We start from the raw sequence: 26,491 nt of genomic DNA, 5'->3' as shown, positions 1-26,491 counted from the left end.
CTACTGTGCTACGCTGAATTAATGATCTTTACGCGATGGAAACATTCAAATTTTGATAGTTTTAGCATATTGTAAGCATAAGCAAGAATCACACAGGAAAATGAATAAATAAATGAATCGCGGAGAGTCACAATTACAGCTATTCACACTCCAGGAAAGTGCATAGTCCAATCGGTCAGAAGAATAATAATTGTAGTCTATGACAGGTTACTTTCACTGCAGTTACCAATTTGCTAAAATAACTTATGCAATTCATTTTATGGTTTCTTAGTGTTCATCATTAAGATCTTGAACGCTGCAGGAGCGGTGCCTTTATAGATCTCTGACATGGAACACTGCATGGTTAGGGATTGACAATCCTTCATGTCGATCCATGTTGACGCCCATCATGATCCACAACAAGAAGCTTTCACTAGTTGTGGTAAAAGGAGCCACAACAGGGCAAAGAGTGAGGTGAAAGGAAGACAGCAGCAGGGGAGGAGGGGTATGAGCAGGCAAGCGCGGCGATAGTGGCGCCACAGTCGGTGGGAAGAAGAAACGAGTAGGAGGCAGCTTGCCGGGAAGGTTGCCGCAGTACATCCTAACATATTTTGGCCAGTGTTTGCACCGTATTGATTGAGGTTGTCGAATTAATGGACCGATTTAGTTGCTCTTAGTGGAACTATTAGGATCCTACATAAAGTACTAGTGCGTGAAGCCTCGATTCGTCTCGTGTGTCCGGCCCGCCAGTGTGACATAAGGAATATAAACCAGTGAGAGGTGCAGTGAGGAAAGGCGCCTGCCCGCCGCCCGCCGCCCTGCTTCACCATCGCCTCAGTCGCTTCATCCCATAACTTTATCCGGATACCTTCAACCTTTCCCACGTACCCAACATTTTTTTCTTTCCCCTCCCTATCCCCCCAAAAAATGTAAATGATCCTATTAAACACTGTTTTACACTTAACGTTTACTCTTTGGTCATCAGACAGCAGTTCGCGGCCAGGCAGCAGCAGATGGCCGCCAGGTGTGCAGAATCTACAAGTACAAAACAAGCTTCGTCGATAGTTTGGTGTTGATAAGCTGGCGCTACAGTAGGCCTACACCCAGCACTCGCCAACTCACGCCAGGAAAATCGATTTCAACGTAAGTTTGGCGAGCGTGGGCTTCCCTCCGTCCCTTCCCACCTCTATCTAGGGCGTTGACGCTGCCGCCCTCTGGCATGAACCATGTGTCATGTGGGCTATTTGCGGCAAGGCCTGGTGGTGCTCCGAGAGATACTGGGCAATAGTACATGCAGTAACAAAGCTACCTTTTTTGTGAAGAATATTAAAGTCAGTACAGACCTTTATAAAGAAAGAACGTGTAAGCTGTCTGGTGTGTGCAGTTGACTATACACCCTTGTGTGTGTGTGTGGAGAGAGAGAGAGAGAGAGAGAGAGAGAGAGAGAGAGAGAGAGAGAGAGAGAGAGAGAGAGAGAGAGAGTGTGTGTGTGTGTTATTCACCACGGTTGCCTGTTGGTCACCCAGCCAGCCTTTCCCCTACGGTATGAGCTCATAGCTCTTACTGACCGATCTTCGGGTTGGACTGAGGCCACATCACACACCACACACACCGGGAAAGCGAGACCACAACCCCTCGAGTTACATCCCGTACCTATTTACTGCAAGGTGAACAGAGGCTACACATTAAGATGCGTGCCCATTTGCCTGACAGCTCCCGGGACTCGAACCCGGACCCTTTCGGTTGTGAGCAGTGTGCTAACCACTACACTACGCGGTGTGTGTAATTCACTGTTTGATCTGCTGCAGTCTCTGACGAGACAGCCAGACGTTACCCTACAGAACGAGCTCAGAGCTCATTATTTCCGATCTTGGGATAGGTCTGAGACCAGGCACACACCACACACCGGGACAACAAGGTCACAACTCCTCGATTTACATCCCGTACCTACTCACTGCTAGGTGAACAGGGGCTACACGTGAAAGGAGACACACCCAAATATCTCCACCCGGCCGGGGAATCGAACCCCGGTCATCTGGCTTGTGAAGCCAGCGCTCTAACCACTGAGCTACCGGACCGTGTGTGTGTGTGTGATTCACCTCCTCGGTCGCCTGCTGATCACCCAGCCAGTCTTCCCCATTACAGAGCGAGCTCAGAGCTCATAGACCGATCTTCGGGTAGGACTGAGACCACATAACACACTCCACACACAGGGAAAGCGAGGCCACAACCCCTAGAGTTACATCCCGTACCTATTTACTGCTAGGTGAACAGGGGCCACACATTAAGAGACTTGCCCATTTGTCTCGCCGCTTATCGGGATTCGAACCCGGCCCTCTCGATTGTGAGTCGATTGTGTGTGTGTGTGTGTGTGTGTGTGTGTGTGTGTGTGTGTGTGTGTGTGTGTGTGTGTGTGAAAATTACATAGTGAGATCTAGTTGGAATTTTTTAAATATGTTCAACCAATTAAGGAAGATAATAATGGATTTGTTACCAAATACATGTATCAATAATAAAAATAACAATACATAATTATAAGAAAATCACAACTCTTGATTTCAAGAAAATTACTAAAGTACGAGTTTTGCTTTTATTTGTTCTCATTTTATCCCGCGAAGGAGGAAAAAAAAAATATATATATATATATATATATATATATATATATATATATATATATATATATATATATATATATATATATATATATATATATATATATATATATATATATATATATATATATATATATATATATATATATATATATATATATATATATATATATATATATATATATATATATATATATATATATATATATATATATATATATATATATATATATATATATATATATATATATATATATATATATATATTGTCTGCAAGCACTATGACGACCCTTCCAGCGCTTCCCGAGCGGTGGCAGCCTGCTCTTGTGGAAATTAAATACAGAAAACTGTGGAGCATGATGGTGGCTGAGATTCAGGAGATGGTGGTGATGTGGTGGTAGCGGTGTATGTGTATGTGTGTGTGTGTATGTGTTCACTGTTTGATCTGCTGCAGTCTCTGACGAGACAGCCAGACGTTACCCTACGGAGCGAGCTCAGAGCTCATTATTTCCGATCTTCGGATAGGCCTGAACAGACCAGGCACACACCACACACCGGGACAACAAGGTCACAACTCCTCGATTTACATCCCGTACCTACTCACTGCTAGGTGAACAGGGGCTACAAGTGAAAGGAGACACACCCAAATATCTCCACCCGGCCGGGGAATCGAACCCCGGTCCTCTGGCTTGTGAAGCCAGCGCTCTAACCACTGAGCTACCGGGCGTGTGTGTGTGTGTGTGTGTGTGTTTGTTTTATTCACCACAGTCGCCTGTTGGTCACCCAGCCTGCCTTTCCCTTACGGAAAGAGCTCAAAGCTCATACTGACCGATCTTCGGGTAGGACTGAGATCACACCACACTCCATACACCGGGACAGCGATCCCACAACCTCTCGAGTTAAATCCCGTACCTATTTACTGCTAGGTGAACAGGGGCTACACATTAAGAGACTTACCCATTTGCCTCTCCTCGCCCGGGACTCGAACACGGGCCCTCTCGATTGTGAGGTGAGTGGGCTAATCATTAAACTACGGGCGCGCGCGTGTGTGTGTGTGTGTGTGTTTCACTGTTTGATCTGCTGCAGTCTCTGACGAGACAGCCAGACGTTACCCTACGGAACGAGCTCAGAGCTCATTATTTCCGATCTTCGGATAGGCCTGAGAAAGGCACACACCACACACCGGGACAACAAGGTCATAACTCCTCGATTTACATCCCGTACCTACTCACTGCTAGGTGAACAGGGGCTACACGTGAAAGGACACACACCCAAATATCTCCACCCGGCCGGGGAATCGAATCCCGGTCCTCTGGCTTGTGAAGCCAGCGCTCTAACCACTGAGCTAACGTGTGTGTGTGTGTGTGTGTGTGTGTGTGTGTGTGTTATGGCTCTCAGGGTTATCATGTCTCCTCCACCTTTGGTGATGGTGTGCAGAGGGAGGTACAGGAGATAGAGAAAGAAAGGTGGTGTTCCCAACCTCTATCAGCCTTCCGGCTTCTCACACGCTTGTACTGTACCCGCTGACCTCTCGCATGCATTCAGTAACGGGTGGTGCTACTCGAGGAGATTCTCCTTCTCCCTTTCTTCGACTCGAGACCAAAATGTAAGTGAAATTAATAAAAAAAAATACCTGAAAGGTACTGCAAAATGTAAAAATATGGGAGAAAAAAAAAAAAAAAAAAAAAAAATATATATATATATATATATATATATATATATATATATATATATATATATATATATATATATATTTCTGCGCTACTTATTAGGCTGCCGCGGCAGGCAACACATCCAAATAAGGGAATCTCCCACCCCACGAAAACAATCAGTGGTCACACTTATCACACTCCAGTATTTGGATACATTGCCCTTTTTCTTTATAACGTCGCGTAATATACTTGGAAAAGAGTCAACAAGGTTGCCCAGAGTGTCACTATCCAGACTATTCCATACATCCAAGATGGATTCTATTCGTTTTGGTTTGTACGAACTGGTGGTGTTTTCCTGTCTCAGTTTGGTTTCTACATTAGCCCAAAAGATTTACGATTGGATTTAAATCTAGACTATTACTAGGCCAATTCTCAATATAGTCAAGTGCACAATTGATAAAACCGCTGTTTTACTAGCTTGTCACTATGACGTGGACAACTGTCTAGTTGAAATATTGCTGAATTATACTTTTTAAAGTACAATTCCAGGTAATTATAAAGCAATCCTAGGTATATAGTAACCTCATACGTAGAAACACCTGGCTCAAGAAAAACCAATTCCTCAGCACCATATGTAAATGCCCCCCCCCCCCATACCATTACAATACCTAGGTGTTTAACAGTTTTCACTTGTATATTTGGTTAAGAAAGGCCACACTTATTGGTCTTCTGACTCTAGTCTTGGGTGTATCCGTTCAACAAAAACACTTTTATTTCTCTTTTACAAGCCACTGAAAGTATTTCTTCGCAAAATTAACTCGGTTACCTTCGCGGCGGGCAGAAGGCAAAGGTTTCAGGATCGCACGACGGGGCAAAGCAAAGCAATCATGGATGTAGTGAGACACTGCACTGATATTCACTGTATGGTAAACGAGGATTACATTACATCACATGCTTTACTGATAATGTATGGTCTTGCTGTAGCTATGGCTTGTTAACTTTCAACATCTTTTTAGTAACACGCTCTGATGAACTTGTTTACCTTTTGGGGGGAACGGTGGTGATTCATTAAACGCCTGGCGGCAGTGTTAAAGCAAGCGGTTAGTTGTACGTCGAGCAAAGCCAGTTTTAGTTATAATCTGAGAGGTACTTATACAAAGTATGTAGTATGTAGAGAGAGCCGAAACGCGGAGTGCTTCGTGCATCCTATAGCAGTTATTAAGAGGTAAGTATATGGCAATAGTCAAGGAATGTGCCAAGTGCCATTAGACACCTTATTAGGCGGAGGACGGCCACCGCTTAACTGACAGACACAAGCTGTGTGTGTGTGTGTGACGCCAACAAAATAAGCATACGTCATTTGCATAACCCGCGCTCCAGCATATATATATATATATATATATATATATATATATATATATATATATATATATATATATATATATATATATATATATATATATATATATATATATATATTTATTTATATATTTATTTTTTATTTTTTTATTGAATACTTACCGACAATGAGTATCTGATGCGGTCTCCCTTTTTCTTAAGGCAGATTTTGAGGCGATGGGGGACGGAGAGGGCAAGGTTTTGAAGGAAGGATGGAGAGAAGTTAGACCAGATATCTTCAAGAGCGGCAACAAGTTTTGAATAACTTGATGTATCGTTCTTCCTCAAGTTCGCTTTCATTACAGCCCACAAATTTTCTATTGGGCTGATATCAAGACTGTTATCTGGCCAATCCTTTATGTATTCAATTCCCACGAAATCCAGCCAACCAGTTACCAATCTACCTGTGTGAGCAGATAATCCATCCTGCTGGTACACTTCACTTTGACAAATTTCGAAACAGTCTTCAAGATGGTCTGCCAAAAGCTCCAGATACTTCTCCGTGTTGATCGTAACGTTCTTGGGTAATATCACTAACTTTCCAACACCATGATACCCAAAGGCACCCCAAACCACAACCGAGTCAGTGTGTTTGACAGTCCCCTCGTTATACCTCGAGGAGTGGAGATCTGTATCACTGCATATCTTTATCTTCCCTTGGTTGCTAGTGATGGTAAAGGTTGCCTCGCCAGACCACAAGACTTGTTTCCACTTATCTTCATTCAAGGCAATATATTTTTGACAAAACCAAACTCGTTTCTTCTGTTGCCGGGCTGTAATAAATTTTCTCTGAGGTTTAAGGTATCTGTAACCAAGATCGTCATGGAGAAGACGTTGCACGGTCCTCACAGACACATTGGCTAGCATCTGCGGGTTCTTCTTTTTTAATTCTCTAGCAGAAATGTAAGGTTCTCTGTCAAGTTGGCGCTGTAGGATCTCCAGGGTCCTGGGTGTAGTTTTACGAATTCCCCCTGGCCTTTTTCTGGGGAGCTCTGGGCCGACATCACCTGCCTCCAGACACCGCTTGGTCCACCTTTGCACAGAACGCATTGAAAGACCGGTGGTGCTTGAAATTTCTTTGCTGGACTTTCCTTCCTTTACCAGAGCAGCAATAACTGACAGCTGGTACTTGCTTATATCCTTCCCCAAGCCCATTGTTTAGAAATTATAAAAAAAAAGTAAGAGCTATAAGAAGAGTAAAGAAAGTAAAGCACATGGTTCACAGAAAAAAAAAAAAAAAAACTTCTACCGTCTACCACAAAGATCTGCGTCACACTAACCAACTGAAGGGCAAAAGCTGCCTGGTCTTCCTCCCTATCCCCGCCTCTGGCGTGCCAATTCTCCAGACGTACGACTATTTGAGCCACCGTTTTATGGCATGGTATCTTTCTTGCCACTAGCTTAGACGTGGAAACGCCAATACTGCCGGCGCTGACTGTGTGTGTGTGTGTGTGTGTGTGTGTGTGTGTGTGTGTGTTTCACTGTTTGATCTGCTGCAGTCTCTGACGAGACAGCCAGACATTACCCTACGAAACGAGCTCAGAGCTCATTATTTCCGATCTTCGGATAGGCCTGAGACCAGGCACACACCACACACCGGGACTTGTTAACAAGGTCACAACTCCTCGATTTACATCCCATACCTACTCACTGCTAGGTGAACAGGAGCTACACGTGAAAGGAGACACACCCAAATATCTCCACCCGGCCGGGGAATCGAACCCCGGTCCTCTGGCTTGTGAAGCCAGCCCTCTAACCACTGAGCTACCGGGTGTGTGTGTGTGTGTGTGTGTCGTACTCGACGAAGCAGTAGGCCGGGCAGTTAAAAAAAAAAAATGGCACATAGTTATGGAAATATTCAATAAACAACAGTCTGTACTTACATTCAATACTTTTATTGGGTTTCCTTTCCTCCTGATGAAGTCCTTAACCGTAGCACACGTGTAGCGGAGGTCTAGTGGGTCACTACCGCGTGGCCTGTACACGTTTCCGTCCCTATTGCAAGTCACCGTAAAGGTCCTTTCATCGGACCATGGTACAGTCAGCCACTTCTCATCCCTATTCACTTTGTGCCTACGGGTGAGGAGGGGCTTCTTCACTGTGCGATGGTTGCTGTAGCCCAGCTCGGCTATGAGGCGGGACACCGTACGCACAGAGACGTCTCCCAGCAACCTAGGGTTTTCTTCCTTAATTTTTCTGGCTGAGATACGAGGGTTAGACTCTAACACACGCTTCACTATGTTCCTGCAACGATCACTGGTTTTTTTACTAGGGCCTGGCCTTCTTTCATGGGTTGGTGTGTCCCGGCTGCCCTGCTGGTTGAATCTAGCAACCCAACGGCGTACAGAACGCTCACTCACACCAAGTTGTGCAACTATGTCCTTTGTTTGCAGCCCAGATTCTTTCAATGCAATGATCTGAGCGATATTATCTTGCGCTAAATGTGTGTTTTTCCCCATATTAAGAACACAGAACCACTGATAACACCGCGACGTGGCAATAACACGCGGTTTTAAACTTCGTGAGTCTCGTGAAAACGTCGTCCACTGGGAACTGGTGAGTGACTAAGCCATTTTTGGCGCCCGCAGCATTAAGCTCCGCCCACTAGCTGCCGGCCTAACCGGCCAACTAACAAGTCCTAAAAGTTTCGTACAGAGTATCGATCGATTCTTTTTTTTCGCCAAATTGTAGGCCGGGCGAGTAGGACCCGGCCTACTGCCGCGTCGTGTACTATCTCTCTCTCTCTCTCTCTCTCTCTCTCTCTCTCTCTCTCTCTCTCTCTCTCTCTCTCTCTCTCTCTATCTATATATATATATATATATATATATATATATATATATATATATATATATATATATATATATATATATATATATATATACATACACACACACACACACACGCGTGTGTGTGTGTACATACATACATATATACACAGACGCGGTGTGTGTGTGTGTGTGTGTGTGTGTGTGTGTGTGTGTGTGTGTGTATATATATATATATATATATATATATATATATATATATATATATATATATATATATATATATATATATATATATATATATATATATATATATATATATATATATATATATATATATATATATATATATATATATATATATATATATATATATATATATATATATATATATATATATATATATATATATATATATATATATATATATATATATATATATATATATATATATATATATATATATATATATATATATATATATATATATATATATATATATATATATATATATATATATATATATATATATATATATATATATATATATATATATATATATATATATATATATATATATATATATATATATATATATATATATATATATATATATATATATATATATATATATATATATATATATATATATATATATATATATATATACATATATATATATATATATATATATATATATATATATATATATATATATATATATATATACACACACACACACACACGTGTGTGTGTGTGTGTGTAATTCACTGTTTGATCTGCTGCAGTCTCTGACGAGACAGCCAGACGTTACCCTACGGAACGAGCTCAGAGCTCATTATTTCCGATCTTGGGATAGGTCTGAGACCAGGCACACACCACACACCGGGACAACAAGGTCACAACTCCTCGATTTACATCCCGTACCTACTCACTGTTAGGTGAACAGGGGCTACACGTGAAAGGAGACACCCAAATATCTCCACCCGGCCGGGGAATCGAACCCCGGTCATCTGGCTTGTGAAGCCAGCGCTGTGTGTGTGTGTGTGTGTGTGTGTGTGTGTGTGTGTGTGTGTGTGTGTGTGTGTGTGTGTAGGCTAAATGTGGATACCTTTATATCAGTGAAATATGAAGCATATGGCAATATTATACTCACTGTAGAGTTGGTGAGAACTGGCTTCATACGTGCACGAAAACTTGAGTTGAGATCATCACGAAGGCACTGCTGCACACAACGCAAGGATGGCCTACTCAGCAACTGTTGGTTATTCCCCTTAATCTCAGCTGCAGTTAGGCGGGGGTTGGCCTTAACTTGCCTGCTAATAAGTTTTATAGTTGAAGGAGAGATTAATTTTGGTCTACCAGACTTGGGTCTAGGAGCAGGAATTCCTGTCCCCCCCTCCTCCTTGAACCGCTTCACCAATTTCTGGCATACGCGTACACTGACGCAAGTCCGTGCAGCTATCTCTTTCACTGTGTGATTAGCCTTGTAGAGGGTGATCACTGCCATCGTGTCATCACGTGTAGTAACCCTCCTCGTCATTAATAAGACAGTCAAATAAGTACAAATCACACTAAAATAGTCACAAACACGTGACGTCAAGCGGGAGCAACAAGTGCACAACCTCCTTTTACAAATGCCGTAGGCACACTGAGTGTTACTACGCAGTCTCATAGCGTTGCCAGAGTCGCCACAGAAAACGAACTAACATATTGCGTTGCATTTTGATGGTATTCTTAGAGGTAAAAAAAAAAAAAAATTGACGAACTGACTTTCCGAGCTGACACTATATATATATATATATATATATATATATATATATATATATATATATATATATATATATATATATATAGAGAGAGAGAGAGAGAGAGAGAGAGAGAGAGAGAGAGTCAATGCAGAAAGTCAGTTCGTCATATATATATATATATATATATATATATATATATATATATATATATATATATATGGTGGATGGGTGGTGAAAGGAAACTCAGAAGTAGCAGGAGTACTTTATTCCCCTAACGTTTCGCCCATAGGGCTTCCTCAGAGAGAGCTTCCTTTCACCACCCATCCACCAACCTGTTCTACATTGTTACAATATATATATATACAGTACTCGTCAGCGTAATGCGACCCCCCCCCAGAAAAACACACCAAAAACATATGCACCTGTTAATTCCAGTGACTCATGCAAATGTTCAGCAAGGAGGTCCATATAGATTTCAGCATTCACTCTCACATTAGGGGGTAATACAACAAGCTTTCCAGGGCCCAGTCCAGTGAAACAGCCCCAGACCATAATAGTATCAGGGTGCTTTACTGTACTCTCAATGTAACGTGGATCTAGCGGATCACTACCTTTACGACGATACACTCGAGAGTTACGATTACATGTAATGTTAAAATTTGCCTCATCAGACCACAGAACCCTGAGCCACTGTTCATCAGTCCACTGTCCATATTTCTTGGCAAAATTACACCTCTTTACCTTCTGCTTCTTGGTAATGAGAGGCTTCTTGGTGCGCTTGTAGCTGTTGTACCCCAGTTCATTTAAGCGCCGTGACACTGTCCTCACTGACACCCCTGCAAAGGCTCCAGGATTCTCTTCCTTTATTCTTCTAGCTGTAGTAGACGTTTGGGATACCATAGTACGTTTCAGGATGTTATTAGCACGTTTGGATGTTTTCCTGATACCGCCAGGCCGAGGCTTAATTGTTGGCGTTTCCTTGCAGCCGCCCTGACGCCATAATCGAACGTACTTCTTAACACTCGTCGGGCCAGCACCAGTAAATTGGCAAATTTCCTTGATTGTATGGCCTGCAGCCTTTAGCCCCACTATCTGCGCTATGCAATCACTAGACAAATCCTTGGTAGGTGCCATAGTATGGTCACTAGCACCGCCAACCACCGCTAAACTGCTATAATCCGGGAGGTGGTGTGGGAAGAGAGCGCGGCGAAGAACTGCACCCCACCGACCGCTACCAGAGAGAGACTGAGAAGATTTCGCGGGTACCGGCATACACAGGCGGCGTGCTGTGACGTCACTGTATGGTCGCATTTCCCTGGCTATTTTTATTCATCCTCGAAAAACATCATTCTTTTTTCGCCACCGTAATGCGACCACTCGGTCCCATGGTCGCATTACGCTGGCGAGTACTGTATATATATATATATATATATATATATATATATATATATATATATATATATATATATATATATATATAAGAAATTATGTAGAGGCTGAAAGTAACCTTAAAAGGAATGAAGTTAGGCTTGCTTGGCTGGTGACGTCGGGGTGGCAATGGGGGCAGCTTAGTTGCTACCATCACTTTCCTCATCGCTGAAGAATCTTGGTGTTTCGCATGCTTTAATGTACATCGTTTTTTTTTTTTTTTTTACCTCTGCAGCCATCCCTTCGATGCAGTGAATAGAGGAGGGCTTTCAACTTTTTTTTTTTTTTTTACAAACACCAGCGTAATATTCGCGTGCAGTTTCCCTGCTCTGAATCCCGTCCACACTCCCTCCCTCCCTTAAAGTCTCTAACTTAACCACTGGAAAACATAGTGTTCAGTAATTACCAGCATATGGTTACGCAAAGTTTGGTCTCTCATAGCCCTATGTGGATCATGCTGGCCCTGCCCAGATGAGCCTGGTTTGCAGGTAAAATATTTCCGAGTAATTTCAGTTTTTTAATATCCTTTTTGGCCTTTCGTAATCACCTCACTGTTGACTCTGGTACATTTAATGCTCTAACTATGTCACAATTTCTGCTTCCCTCTTCTATCATCTTGATAATTTTCTCCTTTTCACTTACACCGTACGATTTGTGATGCTTTCCTCCCGTTTTTTCACCCTTTCCCTCGCTCACTTTCGTCCTTAGCCCCATCGGTAGCACCTGTTGCGCTGGTAGAGGCCATGTTGGCGGTAAATCGCCAGAATTCATTCCCACGGTAGCAGAACAGAGGGTAGCACAACCATAATGGCTGAAGGGACTCTCACACTGCGTTCTAATAGGTTTAGAAAGAGATCTGACGTCACCGGGGAGCCGCGTGGTTCGCCGTGCGGCCGCCAAGTTTGAACTCAACTCGCCAAGCGTGCACTTGGTGGTCCTTGGCCACCCTACCGCCAAAAGAGAATTTCGCCAAGCTGAGAATCACCAGGGGGTGGATGCTTACTGTGTGTATATATATGAGGCGCTTGGTGACAGAGGGAGCCAAGCGCCAAAAAAAAAAAAAAAAAAAAAAAAAAAACGGAGAAAAACGCTATGAAAGTTTTTGCGATTTTCAGAATGTAATATCTCCGGAACGGATTAAGATAGAACGCTCAATTTGGCCTTAAATGAAAGCTTAGGATGTCTACATTACATACATTTTATTACCCTCCACGATATCAGACACTATATTCCTATCTGTGGTTAGGTTTCGTTTACATGAGATTTCGTTGATAAAAAAATACTATAAAAATAATAAAGATAATAGAAACATGTTATTCACCTCGAACGTATCAATATTAATGTAGGAGATGTTAAAGTAAGTAAATAAGTAAAGTAAGTAATTAGTAAGATAGTAACAGACAAAAAAATAAAATTTTGTCATTTACCTCCTCTTCTGTGCTGGCATCTTTCTTGCTGACCTCGTACCTGTCACACTTTGAACAAGTATCAGTGCTGGGGGACTTAAAACCTAGACGAAACCCACGGACGATCTTCCTATAATAGGAGAACTTAACAGGTTCCTCGTCCACGTCGGTGTCGAAAAGCCACTCCTTGTACAGGAAGAACATCTTCTTCAGGGTCATGTCTGTGTCCAGGTACCGCATTAGAGGTGACTTAGCACGAGTATAGTGGCTAGAGACAGTCAGGAAACTCTTTACATGCTGCTCTACAAGGTTCTTTCGTGACACGGGCATTGCGTGCTTGGGCACGTGCTTACCCCGTCGGTCCGCACGTGGCGTGCCTGTGGGAGTCACAGACTCAACAGCAGTGTGTACTCTCTTGGGAGAGATGCCTAACACACTACGAAATGCCGTAGCACACACACGAATAGTATTATCACCACAAAGGAACGAATACGCACGTGTACACGAACGCTTAGGGGGGTGATCACCATGCACTTTAACACGACGCCTCTTCACCACACCTTTCACACAAAACTTTTGAATAAAGGCATTTTGCAAAGCAAAGTCACCTAAACCCCAAAATGACTCATGAATAGCCTTAATATTATTCATTCCCATCTTTTCAAAGCAACCATCCTTACATGGTGCCCCTATTTCCCTCCGTGTCACAACTTTTCCGGTGACACTACTCGCATACGCTTGACCGGTGTTACGCTTCCTTTTTGCCTTGTTTTTCTTCCATTCACTTGGATTACGCCCCTGTTTCTCCACTAGGGTATGCCCCTGTACATCCCCCTCACCGCTGGTGGAAGCCATGGTACGTAGCAGGTAATAAATCCACGCTTAAACACACACAAAAAAAAGGAGAATGCACAGAAGTGTGGCGCGGCGTGTGTTGAGACCGGCTGGGCTGGGAGAATGCGGGAAGAATGGTCGCTTGGTTCCCGGTCCTGACTCACTGGGGACGCGACAGAGCAGCACACGTTAAGGGCGAATTTACCTTCTCTTTTCCGCGATTTTCGATCTTGTTGGAGTTGGTGGATAATGCTGGCAGTTACATGATCGGAAAGTAGAGCTTGGGAGAAGAAAACGCTATACTGGTCCTTTGTTCTCCTTCCTGCTTCACTGTGGGACAAGAGAAAATGTGGCGCTTGGTACTCGGGACTCGACAGACTAACCTACGCTACAGGCTACACACCCTTCTCTTTACCGCGATTTTCGGCCATGTTGGAGTTGTCGGATGGCTCTGACAATTATACCACTGGAAAGTAGAGGCTTGGGAGAAGAAAATTATATACTAACCTCATTTTTTATCTGGGTGGCGCTTAGCTCCGTCACCAGCGCCTCATATATATATATATATATATATATATATATATATATATATATATATATATATATATATATATATATATATATATTAACTGTGTGTACAGGAAGACCCAAAAATAAAATAAAAAAGTGAGGTGGGGGTACTGCTACATACCATTTACTATGAACTGTTTATTTATTGGAACATGCGGAGCGCGTGTATATAATTCACCACAGTCTCCTTATGGTTAATCAGCCAGCCCTGTGTGTGTGTGTGTGTGTGTGTGTGTGTGTGTGTGTGTGTGTGTTATGCATGTAGTAATCTAAAGACTTAACAAGAGAACAAAACTGTAGATGGTGAACGAGTCCCAAAGCCGAAGTCAACCGGAGCTGATCCCACCTGAGAGGAATGAACTTCATGCGGGCGGGACACACACACACACACACACACACACACACACACACACACACACACACACACAGTCTCTCTCTCTCTCTCTCTCTCTCTCTGTGTGTGTGTGTGTAAAGGTCACGCTACCTAAAGTATGGCAATGCTTTCTCCCTTGTCTCTCTCCCTTTCCGCTCTTCACTGCCCTCCGCTACCTCTCGTAACCACCTTCCCAGTAACTGTCTCCAAATGCTGTATCAAAATTAAAGAAACATTTTCCGTATGTAGTAAACATCAGCGATACTAAGCCACGTGTTAACCAGTAACAGCACCACAATTACTTTACAGCTACTACACCATCGCCTTATTATTCTGCTGTGTATAATTTATCAGTAAAAGCGGTAATGTTTCACTAGTCAAATCTACTGTCACTAGAAGCCGCTCATTGCGACTACTTCTATTCTCACTCACTCCTATTCCATCTAAAGTCTAAACCTAACATTCTGAGAAACACTAAACATACTGAAAGAATCTGAAACTCTTGAGAACACAAGCTGAAATACGGACGATAGGAAACTAAATTTCGCTCAACCGTTCCTACCTCCTGCTCTTCCCTCCCGCTTCTCCCCCCTCCCCCATCTCTTCCTCTCTCTCCTCTTTTCCTCCCCGGACGCGAACAAACACCCGCCTGAGCGCAAGTCTCTGAAATCTGGCTGAAGCATAACAAGAAGGAACAGAATTCTTTGAAAGTTATCGCTCAGAACTGCCGAGAGAGAGAGAGAGAGAGAGAGAGAGAGAGAGAGAGAGAGAGAGAGAGAGAGAGAGAGAGAGAGAGAGAGAGAGAGAGAGAGAGAGAGAGAGTTGTAGAAAGAACAGGATGAGTGAACGTAAAAAAAAAAAAAAAAAAAAAAAAAAAAAAAAAGGGGAAAGAAAGTAGGCGAGGAAGCAGGAAAGAGAGTAGAACCCTGACCTCAGTTTCTGGGAGAGGTCATGACAAGCCTCCCTCCAACCACGCGCGCGCACGCACGCACGCGCGCGCGCGCGCGCACACACACACACACACACACACACACACACACACACACACACACACACACACACCTCAGTGAAGTAAAGCTTAATGTTGGAGACCTTGTTATTTGAAGAATAGTAGATAATGATGCATCAATGTAGCAAATTAATTACAGTTGGCGTCAAACGAACGCCAAAGAATAAATTGCTCCACAAACCGTTCTTTATAAACTCCTCTTTTTTTCAGAATGCAGTGTTGCCATGAATTCCTGAGTGCAGCACAGCGTGGAGGACCATGATCCTGTACCCAGCAGCAACAGCAGCACTAGCACCAGCAGCAGTAGCAGCAAAAAATAATAAATGTATATATATGGATAGATAGATAAATAATAAAAAAAAAGTTAAGCGATTAATCAATATAAAACAAATATTGATAAATAAAATAGCAAATAAATAAACACATATAGGATGAGTTATAGGATACAGGAAGTATGAGGCAAGCATCAAAGAATTACCGGCAACAGTCAGTATCTACGTGATCGGCGCCGCCCATCACCGAGAACACTACTTGAAGACAGCAGAATATTCTGGTCATAATTGGTGACACGATCTATGCCATTCAGTATCACAAAGATGACATAACGTGACAGATGGATTGGCTGCCGAGTCCATCATAACTACTATGGAGGCTGGCTCGACATTCCCGGCTGTCTTGTTCTCCAAGACAGCCCCTAGCATGGCCCTTGGCAATAGTAGCTGTAAGACCAGCTAGGGTCAGGCCTCCCACCACAACCAGGCCTGCACCCTACCACACCCCTAGCCCAGGGCGTCACGTATACACGCTATTGATAACCGAAATCCGCTGCCTTCCGCCCCATACTACTGATCTACCTGAGATGAAGGTATTTGTTCCTTTCTTTTTAGCCTCGCATTAAGAACTACAAGTATCATGAAACTCGTTGCCTTCGAATTTTGACATAATCAACACCATGTTCATCCGGCGGCCTTCTAGTGCTGCTCTTCGCGATGTAAAGATGGTGCACTTCTCAGTAAAAAAAAGACTTCATTGCCAAAGGCGCTGCCCAGTGCCACACACGAGTGCCGCAGGTGGCTGTCCTATCTTTCCAGCATATCATTTATCCAAGGTGTTTATTCAACCTCTTTGAAATTCTCAGGCTTCTGCAAAGGGTCATTGCATTATAATGCGTTCTACTCTATAAGCAGTAACGGCAGTGAAACCGTGGTGACGATTCTTCCATAACAGCTTGTGTGTGACTCGTCTCCAAAATTAACCACACAATCTGTCCTACTTCAAAATATCTTTATTTTACATCGTCATTGAAGTTAAAAAGGGCTATAATGGAAAACAAATAAATAAAATAGAATTATAAAATAGAAATTAAGCAACTACTTGTTTTGAGCAAGTTTTGCATTTATTTATATATTTTCATGAAATCCTTTTAACACTAATTCTACAACACCCATCGCATTTCGCGCATTGGGTGTTGTGTATGGGGATATATAATGTGTGTGCACGCTTAGTGGCCGTCAGCTAAATCTGAAGTCAGAGGTCCTTCTTTTTTTATCTATTCATTCCTCCACTTTATATATATATATATATATATATATATATATATATATATATATATATATATATATATATATATATATATATATATATATATATATATATATATATATATATATATATATATATATATATAATGTTTCCAGTTCTCTCCTTTATTTCACATTGTTCATTCATTCATTCTTATTTCTATCATTTTATCATTTCTTTCTCTCCCTCTCTCCCATTCCCTCATTTAATTTTTTCTTCCTCTTTTCCTCATCTCACTTCCATCCATTCTTTCACTTGGTTTGCCTCACTCCTCAGACTTTTCATTATTTTCAAAACTTTTTTTTCCCTTTTTTCTGGTTATCTCCCTGCACGTCCTCACATCCTTATCCACAATCCCCCCATCCCATGCCTCACCCTTGCCACCACCTGTTAATATGTTGTGACCCTTTTTTCCTCTTATGAGATTTGTGCAAAGAAAGAAAGACTGAAAGGGGAGGAATCACTCTGCTAGTCATGTTTACTCTCCGCATTCTTCCAATGGCATGAGGCGTCCTTACATGTCCTCATCATCAGGATACAGAGCTTACGAAACCACAATAACAAGTCTGGAAATACAGCTCTTCAGATGCCTCAGGTATGTCTTCATACAAGAGTAAGTCCTCCTACTATTTGATAACTCACTAATGAAATAAAGGAATATCTCAACGAAAGACACGGTTTTAAATCCCTATGATAGCATGAACCCGTGAAACGCTGTTGCAGCCTCCTCCAAGCACAACACAGGATTTGTTCTGCGAGTTTCAGGTGTTGGTAGGTGATTAACGTCTCAGGAATTACTGCAGTGGTGCGTTAACACTTATGCAGTTGCCGCGTGCACGTAAGGATCAACTAGAATGGGCAGGGTTGTGATGGTAGTGGTGGTGGTGTGCTTGTGGAGAGAGTAAACCAAGGGTTGAGATGTCTCTCCCTTGCATGATGCCTTTCCTGTGCATGTACGCCATGTGAGAAGGTTAACAAGTCATCCCAGGAACACACTGTCTAAAACACACCGATGCACCCGGCAACAACCCCAGGTGTTGCTGTTCCTTGTCTGAGATAGACTAACATGTTTGTCGAGGAGGGAAGAGAGCGGTGGACGAGGAAAGGTAGGAAGAGAAACGGGCTCTTGTCAAGGCAGCAACAGCTGTCCCTTGCAGCCATTCTACAGTAATGAGTCACAAACACCTAAGGGTACGGGTGACGGTAGCCAGAAAAAGTCATGCTTTTGCCTGAAGTCGATAAGCAGCACGAAGTTCCCGCCTAAAGCAACAAAGTCCCGTGCATCAACTTTTTGTACGTACACATTACACTACTGCGGGTCCCAGTGTGAATGAATCTGATCCAATTCATTCTCGGAAAACTGCAAATGTCATCAATGACTCTGTAGTTCCTCTGGCAGACGATTGGAATTCTAAGGTATATAGTCTAGTAGATTTGGTTATTGGATCCATAAGTTTGCGTGAGAAAACACTTATTCACCACACATCCTTTCTTTCTTCTATGCTTCTTATACATTTCGGCACCTATCGTCTTTTTATTAAATAAAAGATAAAGCAACACTACTCAACAGCGCTTGTGAACAGACACATTAGCCTACTTGCACCATCACCTCATCGTTCAAAAGTGCGCATCGTGGTGATCACGGGCACGTTAGAAACAGAATAGCAAGCAGTTGATGAACAATTCAGATTTGCAATAGAGACTGAAGGACATGCTTATTGATCCCACGACTGTTAGATTGATTGACAGAAGTATTACGTACATCAGGCAAGCTGAAACACCACGTGGTTGAGAGAAATAAGACAGAGTAAGGATGATTTTCTTGGCTCAGGTCAGGCACGGGCGGCATTGCGTGGGTGTCAAAGATGTATGAAACGTCAAAACAATAACGCAAATACATCACTTCATGATGACTCTCACATCAGTGATACCATTCACTTCCTCTGCAAAGATGTAGCAACAGGTTGTTTTGTGCAGCGACACATGAACGTGCCTCCTGTGCTGAGCTTTACACGTGACACAGACGCTCCAGCACTATCCACCTTGGCTTCGCTACCTCCCTTTAACCCGTGGAGTCGTCACTGGGTACGGTAAATATTAACCAACGGGAATAGGAGAAAGCGGAAGTACCTTTTCATGTTGTAGTATTATACGTACTTCGGTAAACTGCACTTGTTCTGACTGAATAACTATTCAATAATATAGATAACATAGATATAACACACGAACCTATCAGCTCTCAAACCACAAAGTACAAGCAACATAATATGATTGGTATCTATATGATAGGATCATTAAAGCAGCAAACAGTGAGCACTATAATTGTTAGAGGCGAAGGAGTAAGTGATTGAGTGAGTGGAGACAAGTTGGTGTAGTAAGCGAATGAGGAAATCTGAGTGTGTGTGTGTGTGTGTGTGTGTGTGTGTGTGTGTGAGAGAGAGAGAGAGAGAGAGAGAGAGAGAGAGAGAGAGAGAGAGAGAGAGAGAGAGAGAGAGAGAGAGAGAGAGAGAGGTTGTGGTAACCTGACGCAGTCAAAGAAGAAATAAGAGGGAAGAAACAAGAAAAGAGAATAGAAGAAGAGAAGCAGAAGCATGAAGGAGGAAGAGAAAAAATAGAGAAAAGTAGAAACACATTGTAACATGTACCATGTAGTTGGATTTTTGGGTAGGGGTTTGAGAGTAACAAATCGACGGTCTGCCCAAAGGTCTACCCATGACCAGACTCAAACATAACATGTAAACATAGAAATGAGGGAATTGGCTGAAATATATGGGGTGGCGGTTGAAAGGAATTCAGTGGAGGCACACATGGTCCTGACCTGTGGAACGCAGGTCACCGCAAGCGAGGGGACACTTAGGCTAGTGCCATACCTTACCTCAGATACCAGGATAGGGAGCGTGTCTATGTAGAATGTATTTTTGAGGATTGGGTCAAGATATAACTGCCCATGCCTAAGGGTGTGTCTGGGTGACTTATGTTACTGTGGATTGGATCAAGATGCATTGCCACGCCTAGAGGGTTGGAAAATAACATGTGTATTACTGGGGATTGGTTTAAAAAGTACATTGCCCCACCTGTAGGGTGTGACTTAGGTGAGATGTGTATTTCTGCTTGGAAAATATGGAAACTAACAATCTAGGAGTATAAAATAAGATGTAACTGAGGGAGAAAAAAGCTTTTGTTGGGAGTCAAGAAAAGAGAGCAGGAGGGAGAAGGTCGCAGGCTCCTGCCGGGAAAGACATCAGAGGCGACATGGAGAACTCTTGTATTAATAAGTGAAGCTGAAACAGTTGGCGATGCAGTCTTAATTAATTATCACTTCATGGAGTAGAAGAGGAAATAATATTTTAGGATGTTATATTTGTAGGATGTTTAGATTTAAGATTTGTGGTGGAATTGATATGTTGTGTGATATGGATTTGGAACATGTTGAGTGATTTTGATTTTGAACGCTGATACTTGGATTTTGATGAGAAACTTTTGAGAACGGTGTCACTTATATGGAAGGAGAAATTGCTACTGATGAATATTGTGTACGTAGTTTTAATTGAATTAAATGTCGAAAATTTAGCAGTGTACAATATATTGCCTTAAGACTATTATTATCTCTCACAATCGTGTTATTGCAACTTGTAAGAGTGCAAGAGTGAATACACGAAAAGTGAGGCCCTTGTACAGAGTTAGCAGTTGGAGGGGCGAGAAAACCTGGCGGAGACGCCGCAGACCACCTAACTTCCTAGAAGCTGTTTTAGCAAGAGATGAGATGTGAAGTTTCCAGTTAAGATTATGAGTAAAGGAAAGACCGAGGATATTCAGCGTGGAAGAGGGAGACAGTTGAGTGTCTTTGAAAAAGAAGGGATAGTTGTCTGGAAGGTTGTGTCGAGTTGATAGATGGAGGAATTGAGTTTTTGAGGCATTGAAAACTACTAAGTTTTCTCTGGCCCAATCAAAAATCTTAGAAATATCAGAAGTTCCTGCGTGATCTGTTGACTTCCTGAAGGGTTGGTCGTCTCTGAAATTAAGTGGAATGATGTAGGAGGGTATCATCAGCGTAGGAGTGGATAGATCAAGAAATTTGGTTAAGAAGGTCACTAATGAATAATAGAGAGTGGGTGATAGGACAGAGCCCTGAGGAACACCACTGTTAGTAGATTTAGGAGAGGAAAAGTGACCGTCTATCACGGCTGCAATAGAAAAGGAAACTTGAAATAAAGTTGCAGAGAGGATAGAAATCGTAGGAGGGAAGTTTTGAAATTAAAGCTCTAAAGCAGACTCTATCAAAAGCTTTTGATATATCTAACGCGACAGCAAAAAAAATCACATAAATATCTAAAAGAGGATGACTAAAACTTAGTAAGGAATGCCAGAAGATCACCAATAGAGCGACCTTGACGGAAGCCATACTGGCGATCAGTTAGAAGAATGTGAAGTGACAGATGCTTAAGAATCTTCCTATCTATGATACCTTTCTTTAATTGTCTGAGCTGTGACGTAAGGATTTGCCTCCAGTTGTCGCTTGATAACATTAATGGCACTTTCAGGGATCTTCCGCGGCTTCCCACATCCTTTTCTTGGAGCGGGTACTTCATGCTCCCCCCCTCCCCAATCTCTGTAGCGTTTGAACCAGTTTTGTACTGTACGCTTCGCCAGACCAACAATTTTTAATATTTCCCTTATTGATTGATTTGCTTTATACAGAGACACTATAACCCCTACTTGGTCACATGTGGCGTCATTATTTTTCCCCATATTCGAGGTACAGAACAAAACCCTTGACTCACTTGTAATACAACGAAGAAAACAAATCCCGTGTGGCTAGGCCCACAGTGTAATCATTACACATGTTGTTCCCTTGCAGTTACCTCAGTGTCTGCAAGAAAACATAAAAGAGTAATAGTCATGTCACTTAACATATCACTAAAGAAATTATGTGTCCCTCCCGTTTTGTAGTAACTTACCGGCAAAAACAACAATCTTTGTCACTTAACATATCACTAAAGAAATTATGTCTCCCTCCCCTGTTTTCTAGTAACTCATAGGTAGGCTTTACAGGAAAAAAACAACAATCTTTGTCACTTAACATATCACTAAAGAAATGATGTCTCTCTCCCCTTTTTTCTAGTCTTATAGGTATGCTTTACAGGCAAAAATAACAACAATCTTTCTTTTGCATGAAAAGAACTTGTGCATTCAAATAACAAAACTTTTGGTGCTATTTCAATATTTCATTATAATGGTAGCTAAATGCAATTTGCTTCCTTACTTATTCACTATCAGTTGAAGACTATCCCTTTCCTTCATTTATGCTTCAACTCAACATTTTGGATGTTCATACCTTTGACGGTTGGTGCTGCCTCCAAAGGCACCACATCTTGGTTCTGGCTTGAAGCATCATCTCTTGGTGGACTAGGCAAGTGCAGCTCACTGTGGAGTCCCAGGCCAATGTGTTGTTCCCTTGCAGTTACCTCGGTATCTGCAAGTAAACATAGAGAATAATAGTCATATATATATATATATATATATATATATATATATATATATATATATATATATATATATATATATATATATAATTATTTTACATACTACAAGAATAATCCCCCTTCCACGCCCCGGAAAAAAAAATGTTAACTACATTTTTTTTCTCCTTCCTATGTAGCCCTATACCTAGACTAAGAGGAGTGTGTCATTCATAGCATTTCAAAGTACCTAACGTTAAAATGAACAAAGGAAAAAAATTGATAAATGAAAAGTACCAATCTTTTCTTTGCACAATAAATTAATCTTTTCTCACTCTTTGTCTGCTGCACCCTTTGTCGAGGCAGCCAGACGTTACCCTACGGAATGAGCTCAGAGCTCGTTATTACCGATCTTTGGGTAGGTCTGAGACCACTCACACACCACACACCGGGAAAGCAAGGTCACAACTCCTTGACTTACAACCCATACCTACTCACTGCTAGGTGAACAGAGGTTACACGTGAAAGGAGACACATCCAATATACCTATATTTCCTTCATGAAATGACGACTGAAAACACGAAATATATAAGATTATCTAGCACTGCAAGTCTCTTTTGGCTTCACCACAAAACCATTCAGATACATGCTTTTTTACTTACATTTTCAGACAACTAATGGAAAACTAGCAATTCTCATAATCCTGTATAACCCAACATCCACATACCTACTAGACTTGAATTAGCTATGTGACAAGTCATTAACACCTGGTCTCCCTGTCTATAGATATCCAAATACCATGTAGCAAGTCATAAACAACTGTACCTGTTTTCCCTATCTATAGATATCCAAATACCATGTTACAATCAAATTAAGCAAAACTAATTTTGCCAAAGTAGTGAAATGTGGCCGTTGGGCAGTGGTGCAGCCACTTCTCTCTCTCTCTCTCTCTCTCTCTCTCAGGTAAATGGTTGGCTGTTGTCAGGAAACATTCCATGTTACAATAAAATTAATCAAAACTGATTTTGCCTCTATCTATAATGCCAGAGTAGTGATCAGTGAAAGGGGGAGGGGGGGGCGATGTAAGACATTTGACCAGTTTTTCAATTGACCTGAGTCACTTAACTGACCAGGTGTAGTGTCACTTGACCAGGTGTGGAGTGTCACTTGACCAAGTGTGGTGTCACTTGATAAGTTATGGAGTGTCACCAAACCAGGTACACAGGGCTGACTCAGTTGACCAAGCATAAATTAAGAATTTATATTACTCAAATGTTATTTATATATGGTTCCAAACTGTGTGCTGTCATCTGAAAATTTTGCTTAATTTCTTTTAGTGTAATTTTAGCTCCCAAAGTTTTTTTTTTTTTCTTCTTCTTTTTTTTAGTGCCATGAACATAAATTTCACGGCTGTTGGATGTAAATGAAACTGAATTAGAGAGGAAGTATTGACACTGCTTTGAAATGTAATTTATGGTTTTAAATGGAACTGAATCAGAGTGGAAACATTGACACTACTTAGAAAAGCAATGAAATAAATGGAACTGAATCAGCGTCAACACAGGTCATAATGCCCCTGATGCATTAATTTCTCAAACTGTGGTGTGGCAGCAGCTCTTCATGTGATCTAATACTGCTATACCAACAGATATTCTTGTAGGGTCTGCAGGAAGTCCTGTAATGACAGCCAACAGTGCCTTCAGTGTGACACCTATCCTGTAACAGTTGGTAACACCATCTCTGAGAAACACTGCCACCGACTGCTGAGCCAGATGGATGACTTCCTCTGCAACTACAACAAGTGTTCTCACTCTACCTACTCTGGGCCAACGCGGAGTCTATTACAGACACCAGTCTCCTGCTGCTGCTGCCCATGCATGTTTCTTCTTTTTTTTCTTTTTACCTGGGCAGTAAGATTTAATAGAAAATATCCTGGTTAACAGTCCTATCCCACCTGGTCAACCATCCTACCCTACCTGGTTGTGACCTGCTCAAATAAAATAAACTGGTCAAATGTCCTTTACCCGGGGAGGCAGTGGCCGTTAGGCAGTGTGCAGCCACGCCATTTCAAACTCACTCTCTCTCTCTCTCTTTAAATGCTGCTGTCAAGAAACATTCAATATCAGTAATACACTATGCGATAAATGTAATAATTTCTCATTAATGTATTTTATGCAATGCCACTTAAATATTAACACTGCCTATGATTGGGACTTACCTTCAGCCTCTGGCATGGAAACGCTCGGAAGCGTCCCAGCTTTCAGGGCTCTTAATTTTCTTCGCACTGCAACATTTCATATTTCAGATGTCTCTCATAGTCACTGGCATTAAAATGTAGTTGGCAAATTCGAGCACTGTTTGGGTTAATGGCACTTGGGTTCATGCAGAGAGAAATCCACTTTTCCCTCAGAGCTTCCTCACGAGGAAATCTGTGGAACCGCATGCTATGCTGACCGTTATATAATGAGCTGCATCCGGAAACAGCACACAGGGAAGGCATTTTCAAAAAAAAAAAAAATCTAAAGCACTGTGCAGAGGAAGCTACAAGGCCTGAGCACAGCGTTTCTCTACACTGCGCTTACAAGCGCGTGGACCACTGTGCACTACGTTTCCCCTCATTGAATGACTGAAACCTAGATGCAGACTGCCGTCAGCCCGTCACTGGCCGATGGCAGAACCTCCTGACCACAGTCACCATATAGACAGTCATTGCAAGCGCATAGGCGTGGCGAAGGCGGGCATATGAGGCGTGGTTAAGGCGGGGCTTAGTGTGACGTCACGCGGACACATTGCTATATTCTAATGGATAACTTACTCAAACAAGAGATCATGAGAGAATATTGGGACTGGAAGGCCTAACTATTAAAAAAGTTATCGGACCACAATGCTAATGTTACCCTGACTCTTTCCTTTCTATCACATTTTTTTTCTTTTGTCTTAATTTCTTTCCCGGTGTCCCAGTCTATTTTTCTCCGTCCAAAATGCCCCTTCCCCCCGAGGGAATCATGACCCAGGTTATAATTATATCCCATTTGAAAAAAAAAAAACTCCCCTGCTATAATTCATCAAGCTTACTTAACATTAGGCTGGCGTACCTGCAGATTGTGCTATCCCCTGTATACCATCTGCAACTCCTCTCAATGCCTAACTGTGTTCTAGGGATAGCTATTAGGTAAACTAATCAGGTAAGGCCGATAGTTAAGTGGGTTCTAGTGCTGATACTCCAAAGGTTATAACTTCCGAAAAATCCTAAGTTAAGGAGATAAAGGGTATAACACCAAGAGTAAACCAGAGCGTACGTTGTCATCTAATGAAAACAAACAAATAAAGATGATCTGTATAACCTAGCGAGATGAAGTGTAGTACATAGGAAACAAATGGACCAATAGTGTTAAGGAGTGCCCCAGTGCTTAGCATATTTATTATTGACTAGAACTTACCTTCTGATCCAAGATGGCGAACCACTGGGTCTCGCACGGCGGCACAGTGTGGCACGGCATCAGCTTTCAGTCTCCGCTGATTATTCGGTACTGGCAGGCATAGCAATTCATACTTTAACTGTCTTACATAGTCACTTGGTTTGAAGTGTAAGCTGCAAACTCTATGGTAATGGGGATTGATAATATTTCGTTTGCAGGCAACAATCCACTTGTTTTTCACCACTTCAACCGTCG

General features: G+C 42.0%; 1 long non-coding RNA gene across 1 annotated transcript; it reads left to right on the top strand.

Moving 5' to 3' along the window:
• Window positions 1-441: 441 nt before the first annotated feature.
• LOC123510061 lies at window positions 442-16,149 on the top strand. Its single transcript, XR_006676361.1, has 2 exons — window positions 442-1,122; window positions 15,988-16,149. It is a non-coding gene; the product is annotated as an uncharacterized LOC123510061 (long non-coding RNA).
• The last annotated feature ends 10,342 nt before the right edge of the window (window positions 16,150-26,491 follow it).

The sequence above is a fragment of the Portunus trituberculatus genome, chromosome 28, assembly GCF_017591435.1.
Source record: "Portunus trituberculatus isolate SZX2019 chromosome 28, ASM1759143v1, whole genome shotgun sequence".
Lineage (NCBI taxonomy): Eukaryota > Metazoa > Arthropoda > Malacostraca > Decapoda > Portunidae > Portunus > Portunus trituberculatus.
This window is presented reverse-complemented; position numbering and strand designations above follow the sequence as displayed.